The 10,359-nt window shown below is 40.0% G+C and overlaps 1 protein-coding gene across 1 annotated transcript in view; it reads right to left on the bottom strand.

Moving 5' to 3' along the window:
• NKD2 (NKD inhibitor of WNT signaling pathway 2) overlaps positions 1–10,359 on the bottom strand; it is a 97,606-nt gene that overhangs the window by 14,830 nt on the left and 72,417 nt on the right. The gene's annotated exons all lie outside the window — the stretch shown is intronic.

Here is a 10,359-nt window from a genome sequence, read left to right as displayed (position 1 = left end):
AGAGAGAGAGAGAGAGAGAGAGAGAGAGAGAGAGAGAGAGAGAGAGAGAGAGAGATGTTTTGCTAGAAATTTCACCCCTCTTCCATCCCTGACCCTGCTGATGACACTTTGCTCTGGAGTGGAATGAAAAGAACTTAATTGTCCTGCTCACTAATGCAGTTGCCATGTGCAAATCCAGGGCCAGTGAATTTCTCAGGGCAAAAGTTGTCTCTGAGGATGAGGAGATGAAAGGTGAGCCCTATTATGGATTTCCATAGGGTTTCTAAGGGCCAGAGGGTGGGGAGAGCCTGCCTAGGAGACAACTCTACATCACTTTTGACAACAGATTTCTGGATCAGATTTGGGGGCAGGGAAGATTTCAAACATAAGTGAACAGAGAAAGCCAAAAACTACATATAGCTCTCCTCATGATAAATAATTACTACAATCCCAAAATGGGAAAAAGTAATATAGGAAAATACTATTTTGAAAGCACTCTTAGAAATCATTACACAACAATAAGAAACCAATGCAAGCATCTTGCTCCACAATTAGCACAGAACTGTTTTTTTTTTTCCATCATGTTTCTGCTTTCATGGAAATCCTAACTCCTGCCACTAAGTTCTCAACAGCAAAGTAATACTCAGAGGACTGGCCCATGCCATGTAGTGGGATTCCATTCTAGGGACCATTCCAGTAAGGGCATTTCTGAAAGTTGCTACGTAGGCGAGAAACTGATCTTTTTGTTCCAAGATTTAGCTGAAAATATCACCCGTGGATGAATATCAGCCTCTGAAAATGCACCATCTCTCTCAGGTTGTTTCAAAGTGAATAATTACTGTGCTTACTTAACTGCTTCAGACATTGCTATCATAATTCCTACAGTTTTATTATTTCTTCCTGACAAAGAGCTTTATCCTGTGTAACTCGAGAAACCTCATAATCTCCCTTTCCGATCTTCTGTGTGGCTTAAGTCCCAAAGCATCAGTGGCGCTCCGTGGAATCTGTCTTGGGCAGAAGGCCAGAAGGATTTACCCCAGTGAGGGCTTCTCGATTCTCCAGCTGCCTCCCTGTCGGAGTATTGCATCATGAAAATGGTTTTATCTCCAGCCAGGTGCCCATAAACTACACACTGCCCACAGATGGAGGTAAATAGCCAGGGCCCTCGAGGTCCCTCCTGTGAGCAGCTGTCATTAATCAGGGTCCCCAGCAGGAGGGCGGCCAGGAATGTTCCCCAGCACCAGACAGGGCCCTTTCCAGTTGCCCTCTGCTGAGTCCACATGGATGTTTATGAAGGGCCAATAAACTAGAGCCGGGAGGACCCCCCTCCCCCCCCCCAAATACCTCCAGCCAGGCTGCAAAATCAAGGCTTTAATAAAATCACTCCTCACAGTAAATTTTGAGTATGGCTTGTAATTTAGTTCACTAGAAGTTATCGTATTGATCCATCTCCTAAAAAAAAAAAAATGGAAGGGGTTGGGGTATGGGGAGCAGAAAGGGCAGCCTTTTCAACAGAGAGGTTAAATTCCAGGAACAAAGCTACCGCCTTAAGGAAGCGCCCGCTTTGTGGGTTCCAGGCCAGCTATTGCCTGGTGTATTACCTCACCATATGGTTGGGGTGGCTCAGGGCCCTCACCTTCCAAAGGCCGGCATTCTATTTTGGAATCACAAGTATTTGTGTTTGCCTAAAGTCAACGGGGGAGGCCCATCACCCCAGAAAGGCAGCCAGGGCTTCTAATAAAAGGAAGTGCCAATCTGCAAGGGTTTGGCAGCCCAATTCGGCCGGATGGAGGAGTGAGCTGTCCAGCCTTTATGAGGGAAAGCTTGACTCTCTCCTCTCCCATGTTATGTCTCATTAAAGACACCCAAACCCCCAAAGGACACTGAAACGTTAATGAAATCCATCACCTTTGCAAATGACTGGTTGAGCCTTTGTTTATAGTGAAAGCCAGTTAGGGCTTTATTCTACAGTTACACACAGGGGCTGAGCCACAAGGACAGAGAGAGGTCTCTGATGGGCCTGATAGGCGCTTGGAAAACAAACAAAAGAATCAGCTGGCTGTTTGTTCCTGTTTTTGCAACATCACTGCCAAGCATCCTTCAGCCGGGCCTTTTACCAGCCTTTTAAGTGATATCGGATTACTCTGAGGTTTTCATTGCTAAGGACCCGGTGACATCAGCCAAATCTTCAGCTCTCTCAACCCACCCCCGCTGGTTGGGGGAACACTACAGATCTTTGTTTCAACCTTTTCCTCTCAAAGAAAACCAGGCAAACTTATCAGACTATCAGAAATTCCACCTTTGGGGACTTGCACATGTCAGTCAACAGGACTTAAAAGGAAAGGCAGCAGACTCCATCGAAAGACTAAAAATGCAAAGCTGCTTAAAAAAATAATTAGGTGGCTTTGTGATAAATGGAGAAAATAATTACAGGAGTAACATTTTCTTTTGGATGATGCAACAACTAAAATTAAACTAAAAAAAACCCCAAACCTTCCTCATCCCTACCTCTTTCTCCCCCAAAGTGCAAACTGGTCACTGTGCTCTTAGAAAAGTTTGGAGGTAGATTTTCAACCATTACAATTTCTTAGTCTCTGTCTCTGTCTCTGTCTCTGTCTCTGTCTCTGTCTCTGTCTCTCCTCTCTCCNGTCTCTGTCTCTGTCTCTGTCTCTGTCTCTGTCTCTGTCTCTGTCTCTCCTCTCTCCTCTCTCCATACTCTTTCCCTCTCTCCCCTTACCCCTTCTCTCCTTCTCTTTATTCTCTTCTCTCCCTTTCTCTCCTCTTTCTCTTCCCCCTCCCCTTCTATCCCTCTCTTTTCTCTCTCTCTCTCTTCTCTCCCTTCCTCTTTCCCCTTCTCTTTTCCTCTCTTCCACTCTCCCTCCCTCCTTCTCTCTCTCCTCTCTCTTTCTCTCCCTCCCTCTCTCCCATTCTCTCTTCCTCCCTCTCTTTCTCCCCCCCCCATCTCTTTGTCTCTCCATCTCTGTTTCTGTTTCTCTCTCTGATTTAGCATTCTAATGGCTACAAAGCATATTATAGGCATCATGCCATGTGAGCCCTGAAGTGTGCTGGAGCCAGAATAAACCAGCTAGTGAGAGCCAAGTGTTAAATTTTCAGCATAAGTATTTATACCTCAGAAGTTGGCAAACACTGCAAATTGGATCTTGATTTATTGTTCTATTGATTGTCCAGACATAAGAAAGTGATGGAGAAAATGTTAATGTAGATTAAACTTAAAAGTGTGTCATTCCTTCCTTTTTCTCTTTTGGAAAGCTGGTTGTTAAACATTTGGTCTACAAGCCGGTGAGGTAGGTATTAGGGGTATTGGTGTTCCCAATAGAAGAGAAAACTAGTTTTTTAGCCTTATATGATGAGAGAGAGAGAGAGAGAGAGAGAGAGAGAGAGAGAGAGAGAGAGAGAGAGAGAGAGAAAGGGAGAATGACTTTCTCAAGGTGACATGACTGCTAAGTGCCAAAGTACATGGGAAGGGCAGCTAAATAGTTCATTTGAGAGTGCACCAGGCCTGAAGATGGGAAGTCCTAAATTCTAATCTGACCTCAGACACTTCCTAGCTGTGTGACCTTGGGCAAGTCACTTAACCCCAGTTGCCTAGCCTTTACCTCTATGCATTGGAGCCAACTCTTAGTATCAATTCCATTTAAAAGTAAGGGTTAAAAATAAAAGTGTATGGGAACCCGAATTTTCCTGAGTTGAAGACCAGCAGTACTCTGGAAGTACTACTGCTCCAAGAGAAAATGAGGAAGAATAAAAGTTTTCTTTAAATGAGTGAGAAGCAAACTTTTGAATATTTGAATAAATTGAAAAAGATTCTTAACGTGTAGTAGGTCTTGATCATCAGTCAAGACAAAGCACAAAAGGTTAGATGTTTCATGAGACATCCTTTTATTATGAATGATATACAGTCCTTTCTTGGAGGTCCATTTGATTTTGGGAAGATCACTATTATACCATGTCAATGTAATGTCAGAAACAGGTCATTTATTAGCCCAGCTTTAGCAGCCAGGAATCCAGTTCCTTCAAATAAAAAATCCAACTCCTTTTCACCAGTGTGACGAACCTTTCATATAAGGTCCTCCTATAAACATTTTGTGGAATGAAATTAAGGATGCTAACTTTGATAAGGGCAAGAAAATAATTGTGATGAAAAATGGGATAAGATCTCCTGATAAACTTTCTGCAGTAATCTCAGTAGTACCTCCGCCCCCTCCCCAACCTACACCATTGCTATTATTCTAGGGCCCTTTTATGATAGTAGATGATAGCATCATGTATAGGCTGACATAAATTTGGAATCAGTTCATTTCCGCAGGCAATAAAAGTACATGGACTTGAAATGTCATCCATTTTTCTTATTTTTAAGTATTATTTCCTTTCTTCCATTAACACTGCCTTGTCAACCTAGCAAAGTAGCCAACTGAACTTCAAAAGGCTCTGATTTACCACACCAGCTCAAAAGACTTAAAATATTTTGGCTAGAGTTACATATCTAATGAATTTAACTTGGGGTCATATCTAAACAAGTTTCTTACTTAACAAACAACCTCAACTGCCCAGAACACAGGCACCAGGAAGATGTTAAGGGTTTCTTTGGGTTATCTGACTGCATTTCATCAAAGGTTCCCATCCTGATGGATTTAAAAAAAAAAAAAGTAATAACTTTTCAAAGAAACCAGACTTTTTTTTTCAAGCAGCCTGAAGATTTTTTTTTAATGAAAAAGTTTTTTTTCTTGTACTTTTGTAAAAATAAAACAAAAACAAAAACCAAAACCTAACCTGTTTGTGGCATGGAAGTATCATACTCTTCATTTGTGACTATCTGCATTTAGGTGAGAGAGTGGTAAATCTCACTCTGTGAATGGATTATGTCCCAGAAATTTAAGTTTAGTTTGAAAAACTGCTTTATAAGTAGATGGCTTAGGCTTTGGAACTCAGTTTTCTCCACTAGAACAATGTTATAAACATTACACCAGCCAAACCACAAACACCTACTGAACCTTAAAGCAGCTGAATTGTAATCTTAATAGTAAGATGGAACCTTACCAATGAGGTGGCTTAGTAGATAGTGATTTGGATCTAGAGTCAGGAAGACTTGAATTTAGGTTCTTCTCATACTTATTAGCTGTGTGACAATGCAGAAGCCATTGAACTTTACAGGTAACTCCATGAAGTCATAAATTATAGGCCATTTGTGATTTGCATTGAGAGAGAGATTTTTTCCATAAGGGCTCTTCCAGCACCAAGGAAACCACATGTCTCCGAGTATCAATGATACAGGATTTGTACTCTGAAACTGGGATGTTAGAACACATCCCTAGAGCTCTGAAGAAGTACCTTTTCCAAACTGCTAAAGTGGTTCTACTGGGGAAATAAGGGTTGCCCTGGAGAGTAGCTTTTGGTGGCGGTCACTTCAGTGGTAGAAAATGGTAACTTTGACAAGTGCTCAGATGTGGGAATTCTAGAAGTTGAAGAGGAGATGTTCTGGAAATATATAGGTCTTTTGTGAACCAAAAGTCGCCTAGATGTACATTTTCATTTAAACCAGTGATTCCCAAAGTGGGCGCTACCACCCCCTAGTGGGTGCTGCAGTGATCCAGAATGGCATAGATGGCCACAGGTGCATTTATCTTTCCTATTAATTGCTATTAAAATTTAAAAAAAAATAATTTCCAGGAGGCTAAATAATATTTTTTCTGGAAAGGGGGCAGTAGGCCAAAAAAGTTTGGGAACCACTGATTTAGACCATGTAGACTTTATAAACAGTTCACTACTGGTTATGCTCTATTCTCAGCTGATTTAGGGGGGGTCAGTAGTCTCAAAACTCAGTACTAAAATCAGTCTTTAAAGATTGAGGATGAATTGGTTAAGATGTGGGCTACTTCAGTCATTCTTCTACAGCACCAAACAGAATACAATTTCAGCTCTAAGGTCACACCATCCAAGGGTGTGCAATGGAATCACAACACTGAGTATGTATAACTCACTTAATATATAATATATGAATCACTTAATAATAAATCACTAGATAACACTAGACTTGAATTTTTAACATCTTTTAACAATGGTAACTTCTGTAGATACAAAAGAAAATTTTCATACTTTGTACCATTATCATAAATTAACAAACAGTTTAAGAACTGAAAAAGTAGAAAAGATGGTTTCTGGATTAGCCAAAACAAATTTCAACTTATCAATCAGCCAGCATTTATTAAATGTCTATGATACGCTAGTCACTGCGCCTTTTATATTGGACTGGTTGTTGGAAGCTTATTGTCATTATTATTATTATTAAGAGTAATAAGAGGCCTCAGACACTGCCCAGCTGTGTGACCCTGGGTAAGTCACTTGACCCCCATTGCCTACCCTTACCACTCTTCTAACTAGGAGCTAACACACACAGAAGTTAAGGGTTTAAAATAAAAAAAATTTTTTTTAAATTTAAAAAAGAGTAATAAGAAAAGTTAGCATGGGTGTATGGAGAACCAGCCTTGGAGCCAGGAGGGCTTGGTTTCACCTCCTAGCCATGTGACCTTCGTCAAGTTTTAACTTCTCTGTGTCATAAGCAACTCTACTGCCCAGTGGCAGAGAAGTGACCCCTTCTGCATTGGAAACTAGAATAGTCTTACTGGGAATTTCCTCTTGTACCAATGAAGATACAATTCTAATCTCTCCTTATTCCTAATAATAATAAAATAAGAAGAAAGTATTTACATTTATGACTAAAGTGCACATATTTACTTTGTATGATTATTATGTATTTTTTGTTAGGAAAAATATCAAGAAAGTATAAATTTATTGTTTTAATTAGGTAAAACAATTTAAATGTCTTTTTTTGGAATGATGGTTTTCCTACAATCAGCAAGATACTGTTAATACATCCATGATCAATTACTGAGCTGGTGATATCTTACTCGATTGACTTTGAAAGAATCTGCTTCAAATGATCTTGCAAATAAAACAAACAAATCGTTGTTCAGTTTTCTAATGCACTGTAGAAGCAAAATTAATCTTGAGGGAAAAAAAGGGGGGCCAAAAAGAATTAGTGCTTTTAAAATGCACAGCCTGTTCCTTCTAAAAATTAAATCTACTTCTATCTCTAGGTTGTGAAGAACATGGATTGGGGTTACATGACAAATGAAAAGAATGTCCTTTTTCTGTTGAAAACAATTAAATCTAGTCTTGAATAGTGATTTAAATAGTGATTTAAAGGAAACCCAACCTAGTTCCAATAAATCTGCCCTTCTCCCGATCGAAGGCTGTTTTTGTTCAATATGAGGGGCCAAGAACTTTAATTACAATTTATTAAATCGTCTGTAGATCATTTACATCTGGCTGGGCTGGCCACACTAAAACAGATGTGATGCAGTGGCTCAAACTTCAACAGTTATTTCCTAAGTATTAAGATCTCTGGGTCTCCAAGGGCTCCAGGCACCGGTAACTATTGAGAGACACAGCCGTTTTTTCCCATTGGCTGGCTTTCCCCTTTTCATGATCAAAGCCAGACTGACTCTGGAAACTGTCCCTGTTTAAAAAAAAAATGCTCGGATGATCAAAGTTCAGTCTTTCACATTATTCTCAGCATGTTAGCAGTTCTCATACAGGCAAAGTGCTATCATTCCTATATTTACCACCTCCCACGGCACAAAGAACTCAGCTATCTTCTCCTCAGGCTTCCAATAAAAGAACACTGGAGGTGGGGAGGTGGGGGGGTGAGAAGGAAGAGGAGATTTAAACTGTGTCCAGTCTTACTCTAATTCACATTTAGAGCAGATTTGGGCTTAGTACAAACCATTGTTTCCTGGCCCCTTGTACCAAGGCTTAATTCTTTACATATTCTGACTCAAGTTTGGAATATAAATTACATTTCCCAATAACAGCTAACAATCGCTGCCTTTATAACTAGAAAAAAAATCCCTTATAATAAAAGCTATATTCCACACAGAATGAAAGTGTTCCAGTGCTTTTAACAGGAAACCATCCCAGAGGAGTTCTGTGGATTTTACAGTGATGTTTGAATCGGTTGGGGAGGTGGAGGAGGGGAAGGGCTGGGGCGGCAGGAATCAACACTCCTCAAAGATCCCATATCTGTTGAATTAAAACATTGAAAATAAAAGTTCAGTGTCTTATTCAAGGCTCTTTCCAGGCTGTAGGCAACTAGAAACTCTAATTTGGTTATAGCATCAAAAAAAAAAAAAAGAATTCAGTTTAATGCATGTCACTGTAAGGGAGTGGACAATGGTGGGATGGTGATCGCTATTTCCTGATCAGGGAATTTTCTTCTAAGCGGGGAGGAGGAGAATGCCATCAGACCGGAGCGGTTAGCTGGAGACAGCGCTTTATTTGTCACTCCTTTCAGGCATCTTGCTAAGTGCTTTGTAGTATATAGTTGACTGTTTGGCACCAGAGGACTCTTCCCTTGTAAAGTCTGTTTACTATTACTGAGACAATAGTGGCCTTTGACACTGAAGTGTGACCCTACAGGATCTCCTGTTTACAAGGAGGCTCTGAAAGAGTTTCAAAGTAAATATTTTCCGAGGGCTCTACTGAGCAGGGGCCATGAGTTAGGATGCCTTACCTCATTTTAAATAAGATTAGAGAAGTCCCAAATCTCCCACAAAGCATATGGGTATTGGCTGAGCTATTAATAGGTACAAATTATTATTAAATACTTACGTTGTGCTAATCCTAGTGATTTTGGGGCACACTTTCCAATTGTTTGGAGAGTAGCTTAATCTCTCATGGGGCCACAATTCATTTTCCACTCATAATTGCCAGCTTTCATCAATGTATAGGCTCCTAGGTGGCCAAGTTACCAGATTCGTGTTGGTTCTTTTCCGGTAGCATTTGTTTCAACCTGGTTTTCCTTGGCCTCACTTTGTTATTTTAATAAAGAAGGTAGGTCACCTTCCTTCTATCCCACATATATCTTGTATGTACTCAGTTATTTACAGTTGTTTCCCTTTTTAGAATGTGTGTTCTTTGAGGGCAGGGATTCTATTTTCCTGTCCTGCTATACTTATCCTTAGCACAGTTTTTGGCACATAGCACTTAATAAATTCTTATTTATTAACTCCAGGGCTGCAAAAGCAGTCTCAGGATGCCAGGTACTAGATCCTAGAGTGACTGAGAATCTAACCAATCCCTTCCTCGTGCCTAGGAAAAGTGCAAACAATGTAGATTTCTCACTGTACAGGGTTCTAGGCATTTGCCTGATTGTCCCCTGAGAAGATCAACTCCTAGGATGCTCATTCGCTCGTCTGAGACCCAGAGATCATAAATTGAAGATTACTTCAAATGTTGACATTTCACAAATAATGGTAAGGTAAATGATGAAAGAAAGACTGACTTGATTTCATGAATGATCATCTGGCTCTAGATATTCAGCCACCGCTGTCTGTGATGAGGCCAGAGAACAGCAATATGCCTCCACAGTTTGCATAGGTATAGTAACTATCTGACCACTGGCCCATGTAGTCATGCTACTAAGGTCAAAGATATTGCCAGCTCTAATCTTCGAAATCTAGAAAGGTAAGTGGAGATGTCAGAGGGAAACCTAGGGCCAGGAAAAGAGGAAGTTGACAGTGGATCAAGAAGATAGAACCAGGAATCAGATGAAAGTCTTCAAAAGTCATTCTCCAATACGTAAGAGATCCGAAGAATTATAAGCTGTTAACAACCACCTTTTTCAAAAATGCTCCAAATTTGTAACAATAAATGTGAATCGAAACAACTCTAAGATTTCACCTTACATCTGACTACTTGGCAGAGATGAGAACAGTCATTGTTGGAAGGGTAATGGAAAAAAGGCAGCCTAACATATTGTTAGTGTATCTGTCAACTGGTCCAAACGTTCTGGAAAGCAATTATATTTATCCTTTAAAAAGTGACTAACGTGTACATTCTCTTTGACCAGAGTCCAATGCCAGGCATATATTCCAAGGTCAATGATAAGAAGAAAGACTCCATATCCACCATATACTTATAGCAGCACTTTCTGAAGTAGCAAAGAACTGGAAACATTCCACAGTGCCTGGGGAATAGCAAAAATAAGCTATGGTATAGGAATGAAATAGAGTATTATCATGCTGTAAAAACTGAATATAAACACAGAGAAGCATGGAAAGATTTCTATGAACTGATTCAAAGTAAAATAAGCAGAACCAGGAAAAACAATATACCGGATGACTATAACAATGTAAATAAACAAAAGGAAAACAAAAAATAACAATTAAAACCAAGTACTAACAAAGTATAATGACCAAGTATGGTCTTAGAGATGAGCTATGAGAAGGCATCTAACTTCACTCCCCATTTTAAAAAAAAATTTGCAGCGGGGAGACTATGGTTGTAGAAAAAAGCATATTA

The sequence above is a fragment of the Gracilinanus agilis genome, chromosome 1, assembly GCF_016433145.1.
Source record: "Gracilinanus agilis isolate LMUSP501 chromosome 1, AgileGrace, whole genome shotgun sequence".
Classification (NCBI taxonomy): domain Eukaryota; kingdom Metazoa; phylum Chordata; class Mammalia; order Didelphimorphia; family Didelphidae; genus Gracilinanus; species Gracilinanus agilis.
Note: the sequence above shows the minus strand (reverse complement) of the source record. Positions and strands in the feature narration are given on the sequence as shown.